This window comes from Crinia signifera, chromosome 4, assembly GCF_055691185.1.
Source record: "Crinia signifera chromosome 4, ASM5569118v1, whole genome shotgun sequence".
In the NCBI taxonomy this organism is placed as follows: domain Eukaryota; kingdom Metazoa; phylum Chordata; class Amphibia; order Anura; family Myobatrachidae; genus Crinia; species Crinia signifera.
This window is the reverse complement of record NC_139220.1, coordinates 306,862,486-306,887,003: the sequence shown is the minus strand read 5'-3', so window position 1 is coordinate 306,887,003 and position 24,518 is coordinate 306,862,486. Positions and strand designations below refer to the sequence as shown.

General features: G+C 41.6%; 1 protein-coding gene across 1 annotated transcript in view; it reads left to right on the top strand.

Moving 5' to 3' along the window:
• Positions 1–24,518, top strand: part of LOC146073320 (uncharacterized) — a 47,092-nt gene that overhangs the window by 14,448 nt on the left and 8,126 nt on the right. The gene's annotated exons all lie outside the window — the stretch shown is intronic.

Genomic DNA, 24,518 nt, shown 5'->3' with positions numbered 1-24,518 from the left:
CTTATTAGGGGACTAATGAGGATTTCAGTCATCCAGAACCTGACCAGGGTCTCCATACCATTCTAATATTTTTGCTGCGCTTTTTAAACGATCATTTATCTCCTGTACAGGGACTTATATATTTTAATGTATACCTAATAAAAGCTATATTTTATCGTTGAACCTAACCTATCTGATCTGTTATATCAGGGTGCCCCCACCAAGAGTTTTCTTTTCTCCTCCTCCTCCCTTGGCATTGTTTCATTACAATCATTACTCCGGGGTGCACCACTGACTGTCCCGCACAGAGGCACCACAAGACATACACTGTCTGAGTGCTCTGGGACTCATTATTCCTTCCTATAGGAACCTAGTCAGTTTATATCTCAGATCTCCTATTACCCCCATTTATTACTCTTAATAAATACCAGTGCGGATCTACTCCTACTCTCCCCCACCTCCCCACCCCCTTAAATCTCCGTACCTACACGTTTACCAGGCATGTTGCTAGAGGCTAAGCAAGCATAATGGTTCCTATCTGCTATAATTTGCTAGTTGAAAAGGTGAACAATTACATTGGTTGCCCTCTGGGCCGGCAACAGAAATCCTGGGGCCCTGTACAATGATATTTATGGGGCCCCCCACCTAATCCCAAATCCACACAGGCCTCATTTAACTTTTCGCTGCTCCAGATCCTGCTATTTGGTGCGTACTTCTCTCGTTCTCAGTCCTGCTGGCCTGGCTCCTGGCTGCTGCTTCCTGCTGGCTTCTGGCTGCTGCTAGCTTGTAACTTTCACAAAAGATCACTGAGCACTACAAGCAGGCAGGGCATTCACAGAGCGCAGAACAGATGACCCTCGCATGCGCAGTAAAAGTACAGGAGCCAGTGATTAAAGCCACAGTGCCAGCGGCGGGTATGGCTGTGCGCTTGTGGACCCAGGCCGTGCACACACACAGAGTAGATGGCTCTGAGCATTGAGCAGCAGAGTGTACACACAGTAGACAGCAGTGGCACACAGTGAGGCAGTCAGACTCAGCCACACACAGATGGTGAACAGTAGACAGCCTAGGCACAAGGGTAATTGACAGGCCAGCTTGATTGCTGGAGCCCGTCCACTTTGACCCCCCCTGTCACCAAACCTGGTTGCCATTAGCAACATGCCATCTGAAATATAATTTATATGTACATGATTTATAGTAAAACTCACTACATAAGCACATCACTAGGATGGAATTTCCCCTACTTTTTACATGTAAAACAATTGCAGTTTACACTATAGATAGAGGCAAATACATGGATATAAAGTGAAAATGTACTTACCAAGTAGCCAGCCCTCGGGCATGGTGCGCTGCTGGAAGCGGGCCCAGAGGGCTGAGTGTAATATGTGTGTGCATAAACAATACACAGTACAAGTGTAATAACCTACTTTACAATGTATTGTGTGTCATGATGAAGCACACTATGGTGAATTTGTTTACAGTGGTGAATAATTCCTAGCAGCCTCAGCAGCTGCACAGAAAGTCTGTAGCATGTCACATGACCTGTGTCAGAAGGAGGGTGAGCAGTTGGGCAGGGCAGTCATGCTTTATCATTGCCTTGATAATGCATGTTGTGAAACACGTGTCGGAAGGAACAATAGGCCTTTTTTCTAAGTCAATACTATTATTATAACCAGATGTGTATGATATAAACAGTACTAGCCCACATGTAATAATCTTGAGGGCAACGGTGCATAAAAAAGAGATGCCTTCCCAAGGGAAGCAGTAATCCCTATATTAGGATTAGCAATTAATTCTATCTAGATAAGAGCTATTTACTAAAGATAGAGACCATGTTATGAAAGGTTGAATATATATGTAGATGTAATTCTGTACACTGTCCATAGGAGGTCAGCAGACTACCACCAATACAGTGAAAGAACCATCTCCCTCAACATATATTGGATGACTTCATAGAAATTACATGCTGATATCCTAAATTGTGTAAAGAGTGACCAGAACAAATTAGATACAGCAGCCTGCAGATACATAAAATCAGTACTAGTGACTATATAACCTGCAGTGCAACAACAGCATAAATCATATTTAACAAACCTAATTAAAATGTACATGGGATTATTGCTACATTCCAAATAACAGCACCCACAGAAAAATCTAATATAAGTGTCACCTAAACGGTGCTCAATAAAGGTATACCCTCCCAAGGGAAGGAGAAACCCCTATATTGTGAATAGCAATTAACCCTATCCAGAAGAGAGTAATTAGCCATAATACAGATAGCGTTTCATGCAACAAAAGGTTACAATATACATGCTAGTGAAATTGTGTTCCCTGGCCACAAGAGGTCCATAGATTATTACCAAAACAGCATAAAGATTATCTCTCTCCAACATATTGCAAAGCAGCATATACAACTATTGAGATAGCCTGCAGAGGTACAAGACCAGTGATAACAAAACCAGCGGAACAAACACAGCATAAATCATATACAATAACCTAATTAAAACTCACATGGGACTACTGCTATATTATAAACAAAGCACCAACAGAAAATCTAATACAGGTGTTATTTACACATCTATAACAACCGCACTGCAAGTGATCTCCATAATAAGAGAGATCCTACATCATTTTCTGAATGCCCATAACATTTTTTGTTAAAAAATAAACAGTAAAAAGAACCCCCAAAAAGTATCTAAATGTATGAATAACACAATAGACACTCTTTTGGGCTGCATGCCACTCATTTGAAACAGTGCATTACTTTAAACCACATAGGAATATAGGTAGATTGTTACTGTATGGCAAACAGGAACATAATAGACTTAGAACCAAAGGCCTATTTTTAATCTCACTCTTTATAAGTGCATTATAGGCACTTCACACTATATGTATGTTTGTCCAATGTGTGTCAACAATATTTTTAACCCCTTAAACATTTTCACAACCAATAAGGTGGGACATTATCCGTGAACCTATAGATTAAACGAACACGGATCAAACTCCCCCGTATCTTTTAAAGAAAACTTAATAAAGTACCCACTTTTAAAACAAATCACCTCTTCTTAGGTGTGCATCCATAGGGCAAATCTTTTTCTTCTTTTTCATATATTGTACCCAACTTGCCAGGATAGCACCACCGCCACAGAAAATTAAAAAATAGACGGCCTTCAAAATCCTCTAAATCAGTAGGATTAAAATCCAAAAGTGTATTTCAGGGGAATTTGCGCCTCAAAACTATTAAACACTATGTGAGAAATATGATAGTCAGTGTGTCAGACACTTTGACTACCATCAGATTTCCAGCTTTGTAAAGTCTCTATACAAATCAACTAAGCCCAGATCCCCACTTCCCATTGAACGTTTCTGTATTTACAGTCCAGACCGCAGGGGAGCAATCTCATATCTAAACTCCCTGCTGGCAGACAAACCCCCTGCTAAAGAACCTTTTGAGGTAGCTTTGGAAAGGGATTTGGCGTTGCTTTGGAGGAGGAGGAGTGGTCAGAAATAAAAACACTAATAGCAAAATCTTCAATAAACTTGAATCCCAAGGAAAATGCCTTTAAGGTCTACTGTAGGTGGTACATGGTTCCCAGAGTAATACACCGTATTTTCCCTTCTAGCTCTAGTCAGTGCTGGCGGAACTGTGGATCACAGGGTACGTTCATCCACATATGGTGGGATTGCCCCCAGATTAGCTCCTACTGGGATGACACGTGTGGTGGCTCTCTTGGCGTGCCAGCACGCGAACGGCAGGCTGGTTCTGCATAGAGGCACACCCGAGCTCCTAAAGCTGGGGGCTAAAGGAGGCAGAAAACCCTGGTTGTAACAAACCTATGTGTTTCTGGATGTCGCTGGTCCCGGCGAAAGTCGCGTTGACTGGATCCGGGTGAGCACGGGAGGGACGCCACAATTCCAGCAAGCCAGCATAAGGAGAACCCACAGCTATATCAGTGGCATATATGGTTACGCTAGTGGCAGCACAAGGTGAACATACAATTACATCAGTGGTGGTCAGGTGTGAGCAGCGGGGGTAAGTTGGACATTTATTAATTTCTTTGACGCAAGAGCCTGACTATTTCTGGAGAAAATTTAAGTGTTCATAAGCAGCAGGGGAGTGAGGTGGTGGAACTGTTTGGTGCAATAAAACAGAGTGAGCCGGTGCAGTGGCCTATTCAGAAGCAAGGGACCATTTGCTGTTCAAATACTGTGTAGTGTCTGCAGTGTCTGACTTTTCAGTAAGACACTTGTGGAAGAGTATAAAGTGAAAAAACACAGCCTGTCTCAGAAGCAGGGACTATTTACTGTGGAAGCATCGTGCAAAACTGTAAAATTGGATCGACCAATAGGGCACCTGTGGTAAACTGTAAAGCGTAAAAACGCAGCTGGCCTTAGAAGCAGGTACTGTTTGCTGTATAGGCACTGTGTAAAATTGGCAATGCTGGATTGCCCAGCAGGACACCAGAGGTAATAGTATGAAACACAACCTGTCTCAGAAACAGGGACTCCTCACTGTTTTAAGCACTGTGTAAAATCTGTATGCTGGGCTGACCAACAGGGCACCAGTGGGGAAGTGCAAAGTGCAAAAATACAGCAAAGACATCTGGGTGTAAAATTCAGCTTGCCCCAGACACAGGGATCCTCTGCTGTAAACACTGTGTAAAATCGGTAAATGCTGGACTGGCCAGTAGGGCACCTGTGTGAAGAGTAAAGTGTAAAATACAGCCAAGACACCCTAGGAGCTTCTGCTCCAATTCTTCTCCCCACTTTCACCTCAGCCCGCCCCCCCCCTTTAATCATGTGGTGCCGGCGCCCGGCATGCTCCACTGACGTCACGCACAACAACAGCGTGCACTATTCACTATTCACTATTAAATAGACCAGGGGAAATGTATACTTCAAAAAATTAATGAATGGAGTTCAAGGAATGAACATTATCAACAACAGCGAGAGTTATATATCCATGTGGGACTGGTAACTATTTGCTCATTTAAAAAGGTTGAGTTGCGGGAGATCTATTTCCCCTAGAAACATCCCAATATCCTCATGGTCCACTGTTGTAATATGTGATTGATACACTGAATTAAAATGAGCGACAAACTCATCCACTATCCTAGGAGTAGAGGTCAGAGTTTCCCCTGCATCTGTTCTAATTTTGGAAACTATATTAGATGGTCTATCCCTGGGGTAGCCAACCCTAGTCCTCGAGAGCTACCAACAGTGCATGTTTTGCAGGTCTCCTCACAGAATCACATGTGAGCTAATTAGCTCCATCTGTGTATCTTTTAAAATGTGTCAGTGATAAATGAGTGCAGCTGTGCAGCAGCTAGGTTGTATGGAAAATGTGAACTGTTGGTAGCTCTCGAGGGCTAGGGTTGGCTACCACTGGTCTATCCTATCTCGTTAAATAGGCCAAAAATGTCCCCACTTTATCAGAGCTCGAATACCAGTAGTTTGAGCTTGATAAAAGCCTACGACTATTTACGTCCTGTAGATACTCCGCCCATTCTCTCTGAGATTTTGACACTCATTCCAGTCTGAATCTGTCTTACTGGTCAAATATATATTTTCTAAGTAAATCATTTGTGCGTCTAGTTCGCGTGCTCTCTTCCGGTGTGCCCCCTTAATAAAACAAATTTTCTTACTGAACACTCCTCTCAGGAAGGCCTTAAATACGTCCCAGATGTATATATTTGAAGTAGATCCTTCATTAATTTAAAAAAAGGCCATCATTTCCCCCTCAATCTCATCCTGATTGATCTGTGAAAGCCAGAAAGGTTGTAGCTTCCAATACCGGAACCCAATAGATTCTTCTAGATTTAGCTGCATAATTAACGCAGCGTGATCTGATATTCCCCGCACTTGTATTCAATATGCGTGATCTTATTTTTATCCGATGTTAAGATAAAATCTATCCTAGAGAAAGCCCTATGGGTTGCTGAATAGCATGAGAATTGGGGTAGGTCTGGATTTCTCATTCTCCATGGGTCCTTCCACCCGATCCCCTCTATAAATTCTGCAAACCTATTCCCTTCCTTATTGGCTTCTTTACTAGATTTACTCCACCTATCTAACTGAGGGGATATGGTGTTGTTGAAATCGCCTAAACAGATCGTATGGTTTTCCGGGAATGAAGTGGCAAAATCTACCGCTGCCCTTAATATCTCATATGAGAATGGCGGAGGGATATACTGTATATATTTAAAAGACTTATATCAACATGGTCTATGCTACAGTCTAGAAATACATATCTACCTCCGGGGTCCACCTTGGCTGTTCTAAATTCAAAAATCAGATTTCTTTACCAGAATTGAAACTCCTCATAGATGTAAAAGGGGCATGAAATGCTGCTCCTATCCAGGGGCATTTTAACACCAGAAGCCGATCTCCACACAGATGGGTTTCCTGAAGACAAATAATTTCATCTTCTAAAGTTTTGCAATGATTTAGCACCAATGATCTTTTAACTTTATCGTTAAGACCTCTAACGTTCCAAGTTAATATTTTGACCATCACACAAAAATTATTCTCAGCCATCCCACTTGCTTTCCCCTTCTGTCCTCCTGCTCCCTTACATCATTTTCATCTTTGGAGTCAATTGTTTTCCTATTTGTCTCCTTACAGAAATCTGTGCTTGACCTGTGCTGTAACTTGAACATGACATACAAATACAGTAAAAGTTATGTTTTGATTCGGTGCCCACCACCAAGAAACTGCTATTCTCTCCTTTGTGTGTTGTATTTTAGTGTATTATGCAGTGGTGTAACTATAAATTTGGAATCACTCCACCAGAAATTTCAGCTGCCCCCTTAAAATTAAAGCCCACCACCCCATAAAATAAAAAGCGCCACCCTCCTCCAACCCCTAACCCCACTGCTTACACTTCTGCTCACCTCCGCCAGGATCTGCAGTCCCAGCTCTCCTCCTGTCAGGCTTCTTTTTATGAAAATGACCCTGTTTATGAAAATGACCCTCACAAAATGGCTGCCCCTAACAGCAGACCATTTTTGAAGATGCTAGAGCACCCACCTTTTGAAGATGCTAGAGCACAGAAGCCTCCTCTAGCATCCTCAAAAAGTGTGTGCTGTAAGAAGGACATTTTGTCATTTTCATTAACAGGAGCCTGCCAAGAGGATAGCTGGGGCTGCAGACAAGAGACAAGTAGATCTGTTGGTCCCAGTGGCGGCAGCGCGCAGAGGGTCTGGTTGGTCCCAGGCACCAGCAGCAGTGCAGCGCATAGACAGTCCTGCAGACCCTCAGCACCCTAACTTACACAGCACCTCCCCGCAACTGTGGGGTCTGTGGGGCTATTCTTATGCCACTGGTATTAGGGGTCAATAGTAGCTGTATACTAGTTTATTAGGGGTCAATAGTAGCTGCTTCCCTTATGGCAGTCTGCATGGACCACCAGCTCCCATTCTATATTACAGGACTTTCATCAGGCTGCTCCCACCCTATGGAATGCCCTTCCACGTACAATACGACTCTCCACTTGCTTCCAAACTTTCAAGCATTCCCTGAAAACTCACCTCTTCAGGCAAGCCTATCACATTTAAGTTCCATATGCATAACTCTCTACTTATGTATTATATAGCTTCCCTTCTGGACCTACAAGCTATGCTATTACTGGTGCCTGTCCTTGTGTTTCCCTCCTATGTCCCTATAGATTGTAAGCTTGCAGCAGGGCCCTCTTACCTCCAAATCTGTCTGTTGTTACCCTGTTTGTTTATCTCTGTTTACAATTGTAAACTGTAACGGAATCTGCTGCGCTATATAAGAAACTGTTACGGAATCTGCTGCACTATATAAGAAACTGTAACGGATTCTGCTGCGCTATATAAGACACTGTAATGGAATCTGCTGCGCTATATAATAAGCTGTAATGGATTCTGCTGCGCTATATAAGAAACTGTAACGGAATCTGCTGCGCTATATAGGAAACTGTAAATAAATAAATACTGTTGCAGGGATATTATTGGAGGGTTCACATAACACAATGTTTATTACATTCACTGGCACAGAGGATCAACTACAGATGTTTCTCCTCCCTGGTCTTTAACAAGACAGATTTATATACAAATACGAATTGTTACATTCATAAAATAAAATGTCCTAACATGTAATCACATAGAAGGGATTCAATTGTATTCTGCACAGCCGATCTCATATCTAAAGTGACAGGAGATTGGGAGTCCAAAATTAATGTTCTTTTATTATTATGCTGATTGCAGCCAAACAGAATGAATGTAGCAATGTAAAACAGATAACCCATCTGAAGTTATGGGCATGATGTGAAAAGTGACATTTGGGAACCCATACAGGTCACTTTCACATATTGCTGCTCACTGCCTCAGGAGGCTGAGAGTGGAAGGTGCCATCAGATGTTTGTGCCCTAAGGAACAAATTGAATTACTCTCTCAGGTGACCAGCCCCGAAAGCTGCCACCACAAACATTTGTATCATCCCCATTGCAGGGATACAAGGGAACATGAGGAACACATGATACATTCAGGTCCTCAGAGCATGTAAATGACTTCTGTCCTGTGTGACTCCTCTGATGTGTAACTAGATCACGCTTACTTGTAAAACACTTGCTGCATTCTGAGCAACTAAATGGTTTCACTCCTGTGTGACTCCTCTGATGTCTAACAAGTTGGGCCTTCTGGATAAAACACTTGGCACATTCAAAGCATTTAAATGGTTTCTCTCCTGTGTGACTCCTCTGATGTGTAACTAGATTAAGCTTACTTGTAAAACACTTGCTGCATTCAGAGCAACTAAATGGTTTCTCTCCTGTGTGAATCCTCTGATGAATTACAAGCTGTGACTTCTGGATAAAACACTTGGCACATTCAAAACATTTAAATGGTCTCTCTCCTGTGTGACTCCTCTGATGTGTAACTAGATTACGCTTATTGGTAAAACACTTGCTGCATTCTGAGCAACTAAATGGTTTCTCTCCTGTGTGAATCCTCTGATGTTCAACAAGGACGGGGTACTGGGTAAAACACTTGCTACATTCAGAACATTTAAATGGTTTTTCTCCCGTATGACTCCTCTGATGGATGAGAAGATGTGATTTATGTGTAAAGCGTTTGTCACACTCAGAGCACAGATGTGGTCTCTCTCCTGTGTGAATCCTCTGATGGATGAGAAGATGTGATTTACATGTAAAGCGTTTGTCACACTCAGAGCACAGATGTGGTCTCTCTCCTGTGTGAATCCACTGATGTCTGATAAGCACTGATTTATATGTAAAGCATTTGTCACACACAGAGCACAGATGTGGTCTCTCTCCTGTGTGACTCCTCTGATGTATAACAAGATGTGACTTCTGGGTAAAACACTTGCTACATTCAGAACATGTAAATGGTCTCTCTCCTGTGTGACTCCTCTGATGTATGAGAAGCTTTGATTTACATGTAAAGCATTTGTCACACTCAGAGCACAGATGTGGTCTCTCTCCTGTCAGACTCATCATGTATTAGATGAGAAACAAATTAGCTGCAGCAGGTTTCTCCTATGTATAAAATGAAAGTAGCTTTAGGGAGTCCCCCAGATTCACAGGAATAAATGGTTTCGGGGGATTGATCTGACTGTTGTGTTGCTTTCCACGGCGTCTTCCAAATGAAAATCCTGTTACTTATTTGTCCTGCAAGAAAAAATATATATTTTAACATCTATATTGTGGTAATTCTACTATTACTGTAATAGTGCTACTTTATATCTGGAACATGATGTATTTGTATATACCATTGTAAATATGTCCAAGTCATTTACAATTTTTATATATATTTTTGGGAATAATCTGTTTATTAAAAAAATTTCCATATATTGTGATCAAATAAACGTAGATATATTTTGGAAGGGGAAAGGGAGAGAACAACAAATAAAATAGGGAAAGATGGGTAAAGGAATACAGCGACTAAAAATCCAGTGTCCCTCTCAGTAAAATACATCAGATAATATGCAAACAATAAATTGTATTGTGAACAAGGGAGAATCCCCTCAAATGTCACATTTGATTATTTACAAGCTTATGCTGTATTGTGAGAAGCCAACTGAAAGAGGGGGAGGAGCATTGTGATGCACTAGCCATGGCGACCATGTATCTATAAAGCAGGGGTGGGGAACTGTGTATAAGGACTACTACACTATGTATATGTTTTCTTTGTTTGTTTATATATGAAGAATATAATATAAAACAAGGGTAGGATGATATCTCTTCTATCCATGATTACAAGACCTGCCTCTAAAAAGTTGGTTTAAGGTAAATTTGCCAAATTGTATTAATTTGTTACTTATTTATTTATTAACAGTTTCTTATATAGCGCATACAAATTCCGCAGCACTTTAACTTGAGAGCAATTAGGAATCAAGCTTATGGATCAGGCCGGTCTCAATGCTGAGAGTATTATATATTATTCAAGAAGGAATTCCTTCATTACTACAACATGAGAGAGAAGACTTTACTGCTGCTACATTACTGGCTTACACAAAGGGTGACATTTAATAGGATGAGATATTCAGTAAGTGAGAGATTTGGTAAGAAATCTTCAGGTTTTTTAAAGCGGCAATCATTAACACAGTAAAAAAAAAAAACTGGAGATTTCTTACCAAACTTCTCACTTTCTGAATCTCTCATGATATTAAACTTCCCCCAATGTCACTGACAAACTATAAATTCCCATTAATATGTTTAGACATTTATTATGAACTGACAGTAATTGTCATAATTCTTCAAGTATATCTTACTATTCAGTGTTCCATACGATAATGTAGAATCGTGTAATATACTGTAAAATCTAGATATTTGTAGAAGTTTTTTGCAGTGTGTTATTTATCAATAGATATTACATATTTAAGTACTTGTGTACTAGCACGGCACCAAGGATATTTGGTCGTACAAAATATAATCGCATTGCATGGCATACACCCGATGCACTGCAATGCAATGTGATTTAAAATTGTATAAGCCCCCTATACGATGTTTAATTGTATAAGCACCCTAATGGAGGCTTACAATGTTAAATGCACTCCCAAGCCACCCCCACTATGAACGTGAACCCGAAGCGTGGCGAGCGCAGTAAGCCCCGCGAGGGTACGCGTATTACTTTACATGAATTCCGTGTCCGCTCGCCATGCTTTGGGCTCGGTGGCTCGCTGCGATCGCCAAACTATATTGAATTAACTCCACGCCGATGTGGATAGTGGGGGTATGAAAAGGTCATAGGACACATACCGCCGCCGCTCGCCATGCTTCGGGTTCATGTTCATAGTGGTTGGTGGCGTGGGGGTGCATTTAACATTGTAAGCCTCCATTAGGGTGCTTATACAATTTAAAATCACATTGTATGTCATTGTATGCCATATACAATGGTATACAATTTTTAATTGTATACCATTGGGTGCCAATCGCGTTGCATCACATCGCATACCATCGCATGCCTTATGGTCTGCGATGGGCGCCGTGCTAGTACACAAGTACCCAAATATAGACTAATAATTGATAACAAGACAATATTTGTACAATAATATCTACAAAGGTTTGTTCATGTATCAATATATTCTTATGTATAATATAATTACCTTACTCTGGAGATGCTTCCTCTGTCTCTCTCTTACTCCTCCGTCCTCCCAGCTCTCCAACCAGTAACTGATACAGCAGCTCCTTCATCAGCTCCCAGTGGTCTGATACAGCCCTATTTATAGTCACTCCTCCCCATCTCTCCCCAGTAGTTCCCAGGACGCCCTGCAGGAATTATTACACTGAGAGGTGACATGTAAATTAGGGTCACATAACATTAGTATACAGTCATTCACCACAGCAGCTCCTCCTGCCCAGCTCCTTGTCTTGTAAATGAGGTGTAAATATTCCTAAAGTCACTTATTACAATGGAAATGCTAATTACACCCTGGCAGGGTAACACCTTGTATTCTAATTAGATCACAGCAGCCTCTGGCATCCTGTTATATCACCAATGGAAGCTTTTGTTTAGGAGTCACCTATTGTCCAGGCAGAAAGTCAGCATACAAACATAACAAACATGCATACATATATTTAATGTCTATCTATTATCTATCTATCTATCTATCTATCTATCTATCTATCTATCTATCTATCTATCTATCTATCTATCTATCTACAAGATATAACTGAACTTACCAAGTCTAGGTTTGGGTACAGTTGCCAGTGACCACAACTCACTTTTGTGCACTGAAAGGAAAAGCAATATTCTATTAACATGTAATGTTACTTTATACTAATATTCTCCATAAAGATAGAGTGGCAGCTTTAGTCCACTTCTTAAACTCTGATGCTGGACCAGTAGATATATATGGCAGACTTATTATGGATTACTTAAAATGTATTATTTTAAATAATTATTTTCTGTCTGAGGCATACTTTTTATTACAAGTACATGGGACTGCCATGGGCATAACAGTTTGCACATAGATTTGAAAATTTGCTTATGGGACTTTTCGAGAACCAGTACATTTAAGGGAGTAATTTACTATACTAACTATGACCAATAAAAGGACGAATAAGGTAATGAACTGCTTAACTAGACAAGCTGTCGTTATTAACATTTGTTTGCAAATATCCCAAAAGCAAAAGAAAAAAGGGTTCGTATCTTGGGGCACTCACTGGATTAAGCTATATTTGTAAGACCCGTCTTGTATGGAATCATTACAAAATTATACTTTTCTTTATAAAATGTAACTTTTATTAGTACATATGCTAAAATTGCTAAAAGCCAGCAACATATAGGGTGGAATGTGAAAAGTGTTGAAAATAATTGATTTTTTTTTTAGATTTAAATTTTACGCACTGTGTTTTTGTTCTATGAGAATCTAGGCCCTTATTCTGATCGGTGCGGCCGGAGCCGCATATGCGGCTCTGACCGCACCAGGCGAATCCCCGCCTTCCATACGGATCGCCACGGCCGTCCGTACGCGGACATGTGGCGATCCGCATGAATGTGTACGGGGATACGCCTCCTCCATGGTGGGAGCAGCCCCTGCATTCGATGGTCGCCGAACATCGAATGCAGGGCCGCACGCTCCACCAGGTCCCGCTACACAAGACCACACGGACACTTGTCCGTGTGAAATCTTGTATGGGGGCGGGCAGCTGACATCCGGCGATGTCAGATGCCCGCCCTGTACCCACGCGTCATAGCCTCATTAGCATGCGTACGCCCCGCGTTTGCATGGGAACGCCCATGAAACGCGGGGCGTATGCATATGCAAATGAGGCTTCGTAGCCCCTCACGCCCCTATCCACCCCCTTTGCGGCGGACAAAATACGTGTACGGCGAATTCGGCTGCACATGCGCAGAGTAGCCTCTGCACATGCGCAGACCGAAAACATCGGCGGAACGGCCGCATGCGGCCGTTACCGCACGAACCAGAATAAGGGCCTAAGTCTGTTTTAAAGATTCTTATACTTAATGGGACTCCAAAACAATTACCTGTGGGTTCTTTAATGGTGCTGATTATATAGTAATGGGCCCCATCAGCAATCACAATTAATTGCTTCTCAGATCCAGTGATTCCCCCCCCCCCCCAGATAAATGGTTTCTTTAATCTATTTGACTTGCCCACACATTACAGATTTGTTTCAGTTATCGGCAGATTTTTCCTGTTAAAATTCCCACACATACAAAAATGAAACTTAAATAAAACTTCATGTTTTTAAACATGTATAAAAATCTGATTCAGCAATCGATTGGCGATCCCTATTAATTTTTTATTGGGATTGCCAAAAGGGGGAGCCCACACATTAAAGATTAATTGTGACAATCATCTCCAGAACGGAGGATTGTCACAATTAATTGCTGATGTATGGGGCCCATAAGTCAATATACCATTATATCAAGGAAGGTAAGTAGCCTTTGGGCAATCCCATACAGTTTCAGTCAACCCAGACTTGTTAATCATTCCGTAAGAAATCTCTCCATGGTCAAAGTACAGTGAGGCTGAATATTCCTCTTTTAGTTGTAGTCATATACTTATAATCCTTACTCTGCCAACAGTTCCATGTATGTTTCATTCATTCTCATTCACCAATATATGGCACATCCCACACTCCTATTGTTGTAAATAGTTACATATTGTCTGTTCTCTATAATATTGTGCGGTTTTTGTTCAATTTAAATGAATAGATGTGAAAACTTAAATTGATAACATCTATATTGCAGTGTAAAAATAAAGCAGTCAGTAATTTACCTGCACAGAAACAAAATTACTCACCCAAATCTAATTCTCTCTGCACAAGCATCATCTGCCCCCCTGCAGTGCACATGGTTTTGTCAATCTAAGAAGGATTTTGTCAGAAAGAATGAACCAAAATAAGGCCCTTTATTTGGATTGTGGCAACCAAGCTAGGACTTCTGAAATAAGAAGGCTACGTAAAGGTAATTCTGAATCTCCTCTCACTCGCGGGACCGGTGGTCTATGCCCTGCAATGCTCTGCAGCATCAGGGTATATCCCACATGTTAAACGCAGAGCAATAGAGAGTTTAAACTTTATCTCTTTTCAGATTGACAGGTGTCAGATCAGATCTCTCATCCCTCATCCGCTTGCATAATGATGAGAGGACAGCAGAATCTTTACTGGAATTAACACCTTGGAGATCCCGAATTCACTCTTTATTCTCTGTGCAAACATATCAATATACGGTGTATAATATCAGTAGTGGTTTAAACAGCAAACGTTGTTACCATACCAATTAATTGTTTCTTTATACCACCAATCTTTCCTTTTATAAAATAGATACAGATTGCACAAACATAGTTTCCATTTAGTTCCTCTCACTTTGCTGACAGCTGGCCAGTAGTACTGCAATGTTATTTAACACCAGTATTGCTGAATAACTGAAAGTAAGCAGCAGAAGGATCCTTTAAACTGTCATTCCTGAGCTAAAGCATCTCTGTTAGAATTCCCATCTCCCGATCCTCTGGCACACGATAGTGAGAAAGTGGAAAATAAAGAGAATCTTGCCTGGAGCTCCCTTTATATATATATATATATATATATATATATATATATATATATATATTTTGGGTACTCTTTACCTAGAACGGCGCCCGCGATCAGAATCGCGGGCGTCGGGGGTAAAAAATCGCGGGCATCGCGGGTAAATCGCGGGTACATCAAAATCGTGTACCCGCGATCACCGCGATTTTCCCATAGGGAACAATGTTAAAAAGCCTAATTGATCGCGATTTTAATGTTAAATGCCTCAATGCCCGCGATTTTCCCATAGGAATCAATGTTAAATGGGCTACAGAGCCCAAATAGACCCAATTAACCCTTAAATGTCACCCCAATTTTTTTACGCCACCCCACGATCCACGCCAACCCGAAGCGTGGCGAGCGCAGCGAGCCCGCAAGGGGCGGCGGTACGCGTCCTCCGACCTTTTCATGCCCTACTATCCACGTCGGCGTGGAGTTGAGAATAGAATAGTGTGGCGAGCGCAGCGAGCCACCGAGCCCGAAGCGTGGCGAGCGCAGCGAGCCCCGCGAGGGGACGCGGATACCTTCACAGGTAAACGCGTCCCTTCGCGGGCTTCACAGGTGTCGGCGTCGCCACGGACACCTGTGAAGTCCGCGAGGGGACGCGTATAACTGTGAAGGTATCCGCGTCCCCTCGCGGGGCTCGCTGCGCTCGCCACGCTTCGGGCTCGGTGGCTCGCTGCGCTCGCCACACTATTCTATTCTCAACTCCACGCCGACGTGGATAGTAGGGCATGAAAAGGTCGGAGGACGCGTACCGCCGCCCCTCGCGGGCTCGCTGCGCTCGCCACGCTTCGGGTTGGCGTGGATCGTGGGGTGGCGTAAAAAAATTGGGGTGACATTTAAGGGTTAATTGAGCCTATTTGGGCTCTGTAGCCCATTTAACATTGATTCCTATGGTAAAATCGCGGGCATTGAGGCATTGAATGCAAAATCGCGATCAATCTGACTTTTTAACATTGTTCCCTATGGGAAAATCGCGGTGATCGCGGGCATCGCGTCGCGGCCGTTTATGTACTGCCCGCGATCCCGCGATCACCCCGATGGGCGCCGTTCTAGGTAAAGAGTACCTATTTTGAATACCAGTATAGTTATATGTCACAACCAATACTATGTGCCCTGTGAGAAATATTACAACAGTTTGTGTATATCTTGGAATATTAATTAAGTTGTTTACAGGATCTAATTTCTCATGATAATATAATTTGCTGTGTTTAGCGGTCAGTGTAAATCACTCCTAAGGACTGATATCTTCTGCCAAATGAATGTGTACTCAATAGTAGGATAAGAGCTAAGCAGTTATTGAGAAGAGATCCTCCTTCTAATAATTTATGCTAATTGCCTTCAGTGAAAGGGTTCATTACAATACTATCAGTGTGCATTGAATGTATGTCAGTCTTGTTTTGTGGTGAGTGTGTTGTTGGAAATACCATACTAGTATTTATTTTCTAGTTCCTACACCCAGTTCAGTCAATTACCGAAGGAGTATTATAGAACTTTTTTCTTAATCAACCAAATAAAAGTTAATTTTTAAATTGTATACATCCTTTCTCATCTATTTAGTGCCCCCGACACAAGTCTTCATTTTCTCTGTGTATCTTAATGTCTTCACTGACTTAGGGGCGCACCTCCAACCCACATATTTAATAAAGCAACTAATAGCTATCTATTTTGGGTATTGGAGCAAACGCTGACAATAAAATCCTATCACGTAAAATATACTACTTGGCATAAATCCAGTGCGAAATCCTCAAATCTATATCCACTAGAAAAACATATATGCCCGAGCAATATATTTCTGTAGATGAAAGCATTATGCTATTCAAAGGAAGGCAACTAATGAAACAATATATTCCGCTATAGAGAGCCAGGTTTGGAATACAAATAGTTTTCATATGTGAATCACAATCAGGATATGCCTGGGACTTTCATTTACACTGGCCAAGGTGAAGAAGGGCGGGAGGGAGAGAGTACTTCACATAAACTAATAAGCCATGCTTCACTGACCAAACTTGTGCTGTGCCCAGAACTTATCGGTAAAGGATATGTTGTTTTCATGGACCGATGGTTCTCGAGTCCTATGCCTTTCCATCAGCTGCAATGTCGTGGTTTTGGAGCCTGTGGAACAGTTAACTTACAAAGGAAGGAAATGCCAAAGGAACTGCAGGCTGATAAATTGAAGAAATTGATGCTACACATCAGGAATTTAAGCAGCAATCAAATGGGAAGAATATTTCGCACAGGTGAAGAAGCCAGAGGCAGTTCTAGACTACAAGGCAAAAATGGTAGAAGTAGACAGATTAAACCAAAAAATAAAACCATATGAATGCCTCAGAAAGAGTGTCAGATGGTATAGGAAACTATTCTTTCATTTGATATAACTCTTGTGATTGCCCATATTATATATATGGGAAAAGGGGTGATGGAAACTGCAGTCTCCTACAATTTAGACATAAAGTCATTCATGGGATTTTACAAAAGTATACTATGAATAGGAAAGTGTTCATGGGAGGAAGACCCTCAAAAACTGACCCACCAGCTCGTCTTACTGAAAGACACTTCCCAACCCATATACCAGCCACAGGAAAGAAGAAGTATCCCAGCAGATAGATGGGAATGTAAGCTGTGTGGGACATCCCATTACATCCAGAAGGCTGCTTTGTAAATGATCACACCAAAAGACAGTATTAGAATTTGTGTGTGTGATTTTGCTTATAGTCTGCCTTCATGGCAAAATATTCTGAAAACTAATTATTGTATTCTTAAATAAATTATTGTAAGATGAATTTTCATGATCAACTCATCATTTAAAAACCCGCCCTGGGAGAGGTGACATGGTAATAAAAACCTGCCCTGGGAGAGGTGACATGGTAATAAAAACCCGCCCTGGGAGAGGTGACATGGTAATAAAAACCCGCCCTGGGAGAGGTGACATGGTAATAAAAACCCACCCTGGGAGAGGTGACATGGTAATAAAAACCCGCCCTGGGAGAGGTGACATGGTAATAAAAACCCACCCTGGGAGAGGTGACATGGTAATAAAAACCCGCCACTGAAGGGGTTATCAGAGCCTTTATTTAGATGACTTTATATTGGTGTAATGCAGGTTATATCTCCATGGGCACATACTAGTTTATGTTATAACGGCACAGTATAGCAACTAAGAGCTAATTATTATGGGACACTGCCCCGCTCTATTCATCCATCGGCACTTACTCCATATGCATGTCACAGCTGATTGCTGATTCTCAGCGTGTCTGTGCTGGTGTTCCTGCAGACACAAAGTGCTAAGTGTGTCTCACCTGACTCTATTAATGTTCTCAATGGGTCTGCACCACTGTGTCTACAGGTACTGAGTACTAGATGCTATCAGCTATCTGTGATAATGGTCTGACAGTGATATAATTGTGCTGAATACACAGAGCTACTGATTGCCCATGTGCAGGTCACAGTGAGCTTCATCTGGGCAAACCTGACTGCTGGGCTAGAGGGTGTTTTATAGCAGAGAAAGATCCGACCTTGTATTTGATTAATTGACAGCTCTTCTATCCTATCCCTTCATTCATCCTCGGGACAAACATAAGTTGCCCTTTTCCTATGGGTTGTATTCCTTCCAATTACATATTTCAACTGTAATTCTGTTTTTTTATGGTTTTATGTTAATTGCTAAAATAAGACAATACCCAATGTCACATTGTGATAAAGTACATTATTAATTTCATATTGTGTGATTAATATTTATCTGTTACTTGCCATCATTTATATATTAGTGAGAATCCACAAACCAGTTATACAGTTTCAAACAGTTTTTTTAATTCAATCTTTATTTCTCCCCCCCCCCAATACAAAACTTCTATTTAAAAAGTTAAGTAACAAGTTAAATATCATAAGAGTGTTTGGCTGTAAATTCATACAGTTAATTCCTGTACACAGACAGGTTATGGATACAAACACATTTAATCTCTGCTTAGTTTGTTTATTCTTCTGTGGTTTGTGGATCGGCGTCCCCAACCCCTTCGCCCTGATTGATTATACTACCAGAAATGGAAGCTTTTATTTCAGTATGTGCCGCTGGTTGTGTATAGATTCTTTCTCAATCAAACATGTGACTTAATGGCGCAATTAGTCAAGTGCTACTTACGTTTGTGATGTGTCTTCCTCTTTTTTTTTATTCTGGATTTTTCTTTATACATGTGCTCATTAAATCTTTTATTGTGCTCACTCCTGTATTTTGTGCTAATGTGATTGTGTTCTTATTGTCCATTTATATTGGTAACCAACCATACTTGCACGGGGAATAAAATACTATTTCTCTCTATTACTTATTATTTTAATTATTACTTTTCTATAGAATTATAATCTCTTTAATCGTGTTTATATGGGCGCTTGGGCCGAGACGCCTTACCTCAACCACATGCTTATGTACATTATGTGCTATTAACAGTCATACATCCTTTTATTGGTGTCCTACCCTCACCCCCCCCTACCTCTCCCCCCCCCCCCGGCCCTTAGGTTAACTTAAGTCAGTTATTTGCCCATTTAGTCAGGCAATTATTAATAGCTACTATTTTATGTGGGGTTGATCTGTTCCCTCGTTCAGGTTCCTGTGTAGCCTAGGGTCCCTTTTTGGTCAATTGGCCACCATGGAGGCCGTCACTCTGTCCCATATTTTATGGAATTTCTGGACCGTGCCCCTAGCCATATGGATGTATCTCTCATGGTCCTTAGTGGCGTGTACCAATGCTAGCCATGCGTCTAAGCTGGGCCCCTCTTTTGCCATCCACTTTCTGGCAATGCATATCTTGGCCAGGGTGCATAGCTGTATCAGTAGTAGTTTATCGCCGTTACTTAGTGATATATTCTCTACTACGACTAGGATACATGTGCGAGGGGGTGCATTCATTTTTGGGTAGCTTCTATCACCCCTGTCCAGAATGCTGCCACCTTGGGGCATTCCCATAGTAGGTGCCAGAATGAACCCGTGTTAACTACACATTTCGGGCATCGAGTGCTTTTTGTACCCCCAAATTTGTACATTTGCTCTGGTGTTATATATGTCCTATGGAATGGATTATAAACAATTGGACCTGTTGAAACTTGGCTTAATTTGTGGCTTTACGGATGTTACTCACTGCTTCCTCACAATCCTCCTTTGTTATTCCCCCCAGATCCCTTTCCCTCTTATCCTTCAATTCCACTAGCCCCTTATCATGTGATACCTGAGTCAGGGCCTTATAGAAGAAGGAGACCTCATGCCTTTGGGGAGATCTGATGACCAATTTCTTAGTTAACGATTCTTTTATGATGGGATTTCTGTTTTCAAACTGAACTTCCAGGGCTTGTCTTATCTGCAAATATCTGAAAAGATAGTTGTTTGGTAGCGAGAATTCAGTTTTCAAGGACTGAAAAGTTCTCAGGTTCTCCTCCTCATATAACTGCCCTAATCCATTTATTCCCTTTTGTACCCACACTTCTTGTACCTGTACTTCTCAGGGCATTGGGTACTTGGAGGGCATTGGGTACTTGTGTATTATCACGGCGCCCATCGCATAGCATACCATAAGGCATATGATGGTGTGCAATACGATGTTAGCCGATGTTAAACAATTTTTAATTGTATACCATCGAATTATATGCCATTGTATGGCATATACAATGGTATACAATTTTAAATGTGCCCCTTATAAGATAAATAATTTTATAAGCATCGTAATAGGTGCTTACAATGTTAAAAGCACCCCCACGCCACCCATACTATCAACGCCAACCCGAAGCGCGGCGAGCGGCGGCGGTACGCGTCCTCCAACCTTTTAATACCCCCACTATCCACGTCAGCATGTAGTTGATTTTATATAGTGTGGCGAGCGCAGCGAGCCACCGAGCCTGAAGCGTGGCGAGTGGATGCGGAATACATGTGAAGTAATGCGCGTGCGCTCGCCACGCTTCAGGCTCGGTGCCTCGCTGCGCTCGCCACACTATATAGAATCAACTCCACGCCGACATGGATAGTGGGGGTATGAAAAGATTGGAGGACGCGTACTGCCGCCCCACGCAGGCTCGCTGTGCTCGCCACGCTTCGGGTTGGCGTTGATAGTGGAGGTGGCGTGTGGGTGCACTTAACATTGTTAAGGGCCAAGGTTTAATTTTAGATTTTATGTATTCAATTTGGGGGTTTATATTGAGAGCTTCGAATTTTGATGTGTCAAGAGAAACCCATATTCCAAGCTATTTGAATTCATCCACCCACTTCAGTGGTGTGGCTGTATACAAAGCCGTAGGTCTATTTTCATTTAAGGATAAAATATGTGACTTGCTCCAGTTGATCCATAAGTCAAAGTATATGCTGAAGACATTAATCACCTCCAGAAACCAGAGCATTGCTATTTCATGATCCTGCAGGAATAAACAGAATGTCATCGGCATATAGAGCAGTTTGGTCTTCTCTAGTACCTATTTTTAGACCCTGGAATGATGTACTTTCTCTAATCATGCTTGCCAGCGGCTCCATCGCTATGGTGAATAGAGCCGGCCACATTGGGCAGCCTTGACGGGTGCCTGGGGGAGATGTATTTATTAACAGACACCATAGCTGATGGGGAAACATATAGCAGTCTCACCCAGTTTATAAAAACTGGGCCAATTCCAACCCATTCCAGAGCCTCCCACAGAAAACCCCATTCAGTTGTATCAAATGCCTTAGCGGCATCAAGAGAGACCACCACTGGGTTCCCTCCTGTTTCCTGTGGGGTTTGGAGTTGGCCGTATAGCCTTCTCAAATTGGTTGTAGTTGACCTCCCAGGCATAAAGCCTGTTTGGTCTTCATGAATAATTTCCCCTATTACTCTATTTAATCTGGCTGATAAGATTTTAGTAATAATTTTTATATCATTAGTCAGCAGGGAAATGGGTCTATGAGAGTCCATATTTTTGGGGTCTTTGTCTTTTTTTCAGTAGAATTATAATTAGGGCCTCTGACATACTAATTGGCAGTGTCTCCCTCGTGTACAATGTATTAAATAAATCAAGAAATTTCTGTGAAAAGAATTTACTATATTTTTTATATAGCTCCTGTGGTATACCGTCAAGACCCGGTGCCTTGCCACCGTGAATTGATGATATTGCCTCTTCCACCTCGAGGAGGGTCAGTGGACCATCTAGCATCTCCCTGGATTCCCTTGACATTCTATTTGTTTTTTTTTTATCCCTGATAGGAACATATGAATATCCTCAGGGGACCGGCCCTGTTGGGAGGTGTATAGTTCGTGATAGTATTGCCTGAAACACTCCTTATCTCTGGGGTCTGCTGAACTATATCCCCCCAGAGTTGTGAATTTCCAGCACTGTGTTCCCAGGTTGGTCTGAGCGTGAGAGGTGTGCCAGAAAGCTGCTGGGTCTATCTCCATTAGCATAGATGGTATGTCCCGCAAAAAGATCTTTATATATTGCCTTATCAGAGAGGCATTTATGCCAGATATCCTGGGCTTTAATCCACTCCCGTTTATTATCCTCAGAGGCGACAGAGGCGTACTGTCGTATTTGTCGCATCACCAATGCTCTTTTAATTTTGATGTTCATCCCCCGTACATTCCATGACAGGAGGGAATATTTTGTCGGCACCATATCAGCGGATGTGTGAATGGACCCTTCAAATTATAGATCTTCCCACCAATAATGTATACCATTAAATGTAATGCTGTTAAGTGGGGATGAGGAAAAAAAAAACACAAAAAAGCTCAGCCCTCAGGAGCGAGGGAGAAAAACCATTCCTTTTCTCTATCAGTACTAATATTCTGGGCAAATTCCATTTTCCGAAAGTTCATTTACATATCGCCGTATTCTTAACTGGAATTCACCATGCACTTTGCTGGGAAATTACCATCTAACCAGCTTGCAGCCTCTTTAGGCGTATTAAAGAACTTTGTTGAGCCATCATGTACCACGCAGAGTTTTGCTGGGAACATCATTGAATATTGCAGGTCCAACTCTCATAAACGTTTTTTAATAGAGTAGAACTGGGCCCTTTCCCGTTGAACTTCTCCTGCATAATCCAGGAAGATGGATACCTTTATATTGTCCCAGGTCGGAGGGCCTTTATTTCTAGCCATTTTCAGTATTGCAACTGTAAAAACCGGCAAAAATCGCATGCCATCGCATGCCACTATATATGGCATGCGATGGCATGCGATGGGAGCCGTGATAAACCACAAGTACCGTTGTAATTTTATTTGTTTCTACCAATCCATAAATAAAATTAAATTGAAATTGGACATTCAGATTGTTTTTGTGTTGTTCCAGAATCCTTAGTGATTAAAATTGTGATGGTGTAATATAAGTTATTAGTGAAAGTATAATATAAAGAGTATTTCAAGCAACATTACAAGCAGCAGTGTCTTCATTTAAAATTACTTTTGATTAGGTTTTCTATATATAAATGTCTATTTCTATTATAGTTTAGCACTGAATCATTGTGAGGTTCCTACTGACTTTCTGCTGACTGGCTGCCCAGACAATAGGTGACTCCTAAACAAAGATCCTTTGGTGACATAACAGGATGCCAGAGGCTGCTGTGATCTAATTACAATACAAGGTGTTACCCTGCCAGGGTGTAATTAGCATTTCCCATTGTAGTAAGTGGCTTTAGGAATATTTACACCTCATTTACAAGACAAGGAGCTGGGCAGGAGAAGCTGCTGTGGTGAATGACTGTATAATAATGTTATGTGACCCTAATTTACATGTGACCTCTCAGTGTGAGAATTCCTGCAGGGCATCCTGGGAACTACTGGGGAGAGATGGGGAGGAGTGACTATAAATAGGCAGTATCAGGCCACTGGGAGCTGATGGAGGAGCTGCTGGATCAGTTACTGGTTGGAGAGCTGGGTGGACGGAGGAGTAAGATAGAGACAGAGGAAGGATCCCCAGAGTAAGGTAATTATATTATACATAAGATTATACTGATACATAATCAAATGTGTGTAGATATTGTCTTATCATATATACTTACAGCGTTTTACTTTAACAATGGTTACATATAATGCTATAATCGTATAATTATATATGAAAGGGTATCCTTCTGGTAACATTATAGTCTACATTTTTATATTATCTGTTAATATTGTATTTAAGAATAAATATTATTTTGTTACACTATACAACATATGATACCACATTAGCCAGATATTTAGCAGCTGGAATAATTGAGTTGTTTCATAATCTTAGTAAATAACCTTGCACCCCCTGCCCACATGTATAACACTTACTTCTCCAACATCCCATATTACCGCTGCAGCACCAGATCACAGCACTTGGGGAATTGTGCAGCAGCTGTATACACAGATATATATACTATAGAGAAGTCTCCAGGTACAAGAAGCAGTAGCCATGTTCCTGGAGACTGGCACATGTGCTGTAGTCTCTGGCACAATGTCAGTTTCTAATTTACTCAGGTCTGGGTTTACAAGTAGGCAGCTGCCTAGGGCAGAAGTATTGGGGGGCATTGACTCTGCCTTTCATAAAA